The sequence below is a fragment of the Colobus angolensis genome, unplaced genomic scaffold (genome assembly GCF_000951035.1).
Source record: "Colobus angolensis palliatus isolate OR3802 unplaced genomic scaffold, Cang.pa_1.0 Scaffold748, whole genome shotgun sequence".
Lineage (NCBI taxonomy): Eukaryota > Metazoa > Chordata > Mammalia > Primates > Cercopithecidae > Colobus > Colobus angolensis.
In genome coordinates, this window is record NW_012121243.1 from 459352 (window position 1) to 464379 (window position 5028).

Below are 5028 nucleotides of genomic sequence, written 5' to 3' on the forward strand. Positions count from 1 at the left end.
CTCCTGGCTTCAAGTGACCCACCTACCTGGGCCTCCCAAAGGGCTGGGATTGCAGGCTTGAGCCACCATGCCCAGCTAATTTTTGTTTTTTTAAGTAGAGATGAGGTTTCATCATGTTGGCCAGGCTGGTCTCAAACTCCTGGCTTCAAGTGACCCACCTACCTGGGCCTCCCAAAGGGCTGGGATTGCAGGCTTGAGCCACCGTGCCCAGCCTTAACTCTTGATTTAGCTGTCACAGTCTGGAGAGCACTGTTCCCTGGCCTCTGTGGCATTCTGTAGGTATCACTATTCATCACTATTGCTATCACCAACAACAGCCACATCTTGTGTGCCTACTAAGTATAATGAACCATATTTTATATCCAGGCTAATCCTCAAATACTTGCCTGTTTGGTAATGCTTAACTTTATACAATAGTGACAATTAACATTGTCTTTGAATGTATCTAGCAATGATTATTAGATAAGTAAGTTAAATAGTGATTCATTTCATATAATATTTATTGAATGGCTAATAGGTCTTAGCAATTTTCTAGACATTGGTGATACAGCAAAAAATTCCTGCCTTTATAGAGTATATATTTTAGTGGAGGGACAATAAAAAACTATAGATTATGAGGTGTGTCCAACAGTGATAAATACAAGGGAGAAAAATTAAGCTGAGGGTGGTTAGAGAGGGCTGTTGTGTAGGATATTACCATTTAAATAGAGAAGTCAAATTGTAATTCAAGTCCAAAAAAATCCTTAACCAATACAGTGGGGGGATCTCTGGAGAAAATGTTGCCCTTTAAAGTTGTCCTACATCAGGAAAAATTGGGAGTTTACATACCTGCCTTGTTTAGTCATTGGATGTAGGTTATCGCCTGGGGGGAGGTGGCTTTTATGCTCAAGGAAGATCCTGAGAAAGTGACAGTGTGAGACTCTGCTGACCACACTCCTACATTTGGGCAGCAATTTCTTATGAAAGAGGATCTGGATGGGGTATCTTCATGCCTACTACAGGAACCAATAGAGCATTTGGAGCTGAGGAGTGACATGATATGATGGACATTAGACAATCACTCTGGTTGCTGTGTGGTGAATAGACTCTATGGAGACCAGGGCAGGATTGAGGAAGACAAAGGCAACATTAATGGAGACAAAGGCAGCATGAAGGAGACACGGTAGAAGACTGTCTTAATACAGATAACAGATGATTATGGCTTGAACCAAAGTAGTGGCAATGGTGGTGGTAGAAAAGACAAATTCTGACTGTACTTTAAAGCTTAGACTAACAATTCTTATTGATGAATATTGGATGTGAGAATAGGAGAGCAATAAACAATAACTTTAAATTTTGTGGGACTGAGCAACTAAAAATGTTGTTACCACTACTGAGATAAGGAAGTTTGTGAGAGGGATATCAGGAATTTGGTTTGAGATCTGTAAAGTTGTGATGTCCATTCTATGTCAGAGCATTGATGTTGAATAGATAGTTGGACATACAAGTCTGTAAGTCAGGGCATAATTCTAGGCTACAGATGTAAGTTTTAGAGTCATTAACATACAGATGACAAAAACCTGAATTGACTGAATCATTCAATTGTTAGTGTAGACAGGAAAGAAGAGTGAACTGAGCTCTGGGACTGCACCACAATGATTGTGGAGTGAGTAAAGCAGCAATGGAACCTCAAAAGGACAGGTTGGTATGTTAAGAAAAAAATCCAGGAGAGCTGGGTGTCCTAAGGGCCAAACAAATTGTTTCAAGGAGAAATGGTCAAATGTCACATGTTTCTGATAGGTCAAGATGATCAAAAATTGACCCCTGGGTTTAGCAACATGCAGGCTATTTGTGGACACTGAAAAGAGAAGTTTCAGTGGAGTGGTGGACAAATAACTGTTTAAATGGATTTGGGAAAGACTGGGGTTCAAAGGCTTTAGGATAGTGAATGAGACAACTCTTCCAAGGAGATTTGCTATAAAGGATAGAAGAGAAACAGCATTAAGGAAGGGAAAAGTGAATTTAAAAATATGTTGATGAGAATGATCCAGGAGAGAGGAACAAACTGAAGATGCAGAAGAGAGGACAATTGCAAGGGCGATGTTCTTGAGCAGGGTAGGAGAGATTGAATCAAATGCACAATGTGGATGTTGAGAGTAGCCCCGCCAATTCCACCTTAATGTGAGCAGAGTAGTCAGGGTTTACAAACACAGATGTAGGTAGGTGAGCAATTGTGGAATGAGACTGGTGAAGATTGTCTTCTGCCTGCTTCTTCTTTTTCTTCTTGTTTTTCTTTTTTTTTTTTTTGGTAGCACAATTGGAATCAAAGGCATCACTGAAAATTAGGAAAATAGGAAGGATGTGTTGGCAGTTGATAAAAGAAGCAATGGTATGAAATTGTTTTCTAGAACAGTAGTCCCCAACCTTTTTGGCACCAGGGACCAGTTTCATGGAAGATAAGTTTTTTTAAGAGATGGTGGTTGGGGAGATGGTTTTTGGATGAAACTGTTCCACCTCAGATCATCAGGCATTAGATTCTCATAAGGAGTGTGCAACCTAGATCCTTTGCATACACAGTTCACAACAGGGTTCCCCCTCCTATGAGAATCTAATGCTGCCACTGATCTGACAGGAGGTGGAGCTCAGGCAGTAATGCTTGCTTGCCTGCAGCTCACCTCCTGCTGTGTGACCCTCTTCCTAACAGGCCATAGACTGGTATCAGCATGCGGCTGGTGGGTTGGGGACCCCTTTTCTAGATCATAGAGAAACTATGGTTGAATAATTGTTGAACAGGAGTTATTAACAAGAGTGAACTAGAAAAATAAACAGTGGTCATCGAGTAGGATGTCAGAAACTAAGATACGGAGTGGATATATTTATTGGTAATATCAAATCTAGCTCATAATCATATGTATGAAATTAGATGTTGGCTGCATGTGGTGGCTCACACCTGTAATCCCAGCCCTTTGAGAGGTTGAGGCAGGTGGATTATTTGAGCCAAGGAGTTCGTGATCAGCCTGGGCAACATGGTGAAACTCCATCTCTATAGAAAAAAAGCATAGCTGAGTGTGGTGGCCTGTGCCTGTACTCCCAGCTACTCAGGAGGCTGAGGTGGGAGGATTGCTTGAGCCTGGGAAGTTAAGGCTGCAGTGAGCCATGGCTCCACCACTGCACTCCAGCCTGGATGACAGAGTGAGATCCTATCTCAAAACAAAATGAATGTAAAGATTATTGGATGAGAGCAGGTCAATGAATGATTGAACCATTGGAACCATGTTAAAATCATCAAGAAATATGGTAAGAATGTTTCTAAGAAGGAATATTCCTGTGGTAGTGTTTAAAGATAAAAAATTAAAAACTGTGAGTTTTAGAGAGTAAAAAGTGAAAAGGTCTAGAAATGGTGATGAGGAGCCAGCATGACAACTCCCCATCTCCGGGAATGAGGGAACGAGGGCTATGAGGACGAAGAAGCAACACTTGAGGGGGCTCAGGTGAAGCCGAGTCTTCAGGAGAGAAATAGATTTCAGACAGGGCGGGCAGCTGAAGGGATTTTCCAAAGATGCTGAGGCTATAAGGGGCTCTGCAGAGGATGGACTGCAAATTCCTCGGAGAGTTTTGAGTCTCCACAGGCTTCTCACGTGGAAGGGTGGTTGTGTGGATGTGAGTCCTGGGGATGAGGGTTCCCCTGAGTATCTTGAATGTCTTGTGTTTGGCACAAACTGGGATACAGGAATAAAGAGAACTAGCTGCCTTGTATTATAACAAGTTTGCCCCAGCATTTTGGGAGGCTGAGACGGGCGGATCATGAGGTCAGGAGATCGAGACTATCCTGGCTAATACGGTGAAACCCTGTCTCTACTAAAAATACAAAAAAAAAAAAAAAAAAAAAAAAGTTGGGCATGGTGGCAGGTGCCTGTAGGCCCAGCTACTTGGGAGGCTGAGGCAGGAGAATGGCGTGAACCCAGGAGGTGGAGCTTGCAGGGAGCCGAGATCGTGCCACTCTACTCCAGCATGGGCGACAGAGTGAGACTCTGTCTCAAGAAAAAAAAAAAAAAGAACAAGTTTGCAAATTCTAAGTTTTGTGATATGCTTTGTGAAACGACACTTGGTCAGTTGCCTTAGATATGGTATTTGGTATTACACAAATGAGAAAGCCAGTAGTGACAGAAATATTTAGATCTGATTGTGTCATGCAGTTTCATCTCTCCTTAACTCAGCATTTTTCTGATGAATTTTTCCGAAGTATATTTGAAAGACATGCATCTGGAATTTAAACCAGTTTCTTAAGTTGTAGACCAAGCACTGTTGAACCAAATATTAGTGTCTCAGAAAAGATCTGTTACCAAATCCAGAAACCTGGGATGCTGTGTACATGTGGGTGTGTGTGTACATGCACATAAGTGTGCCACACAAACTTTGTACTTTCATTGCCTTTTTTGTGTGCCTTATTGGAGAATTGAAGTGACAATCATTTTTCACCCTATGTTAATGTCTAATTTAAGTTGAATTCTCCTAATATATACTCACATATGCCCTTTACTTTCTTTTTATATCCTTTTAAAAATATGAAAATTATTGTATGCATATGAGAGAAACAGTTTTTAGTGTAATATCGCTTTGTCATTAGAATACAAACTCTTTTTTTTCTTTCTTCTTTTTTTATTATACTTTTATGTTCTAGGGTGCATGTGCAAAACATACAGGTTTGTTACCTATGTATACATGTGACATGTTGGTGTGCTGCACCCATTAACTCGTCATTTACATTAGGTATATCTCCTAATGCTATCCCTCCCCACTCCCCTCACCCCACAACAGACCCTGGTGTGTGATGTTTCCCTTCCTGTGTCCAAGTGATCCCATTGTTCAGTTCCCACCTATGAGTGAGAACATGTGGTGTTTGGTTTTCTGTTCTTGTGATAGTTTGCTGAGAATGATGGTTTCCAGTTGCATCTATGTCCCTACAAAGGACATGAACTCATCATTTTTTATGACTGCATAGTATTCCATAGTGTATATGTGCCACATTTTCTTGATCCAGTCGGTCAT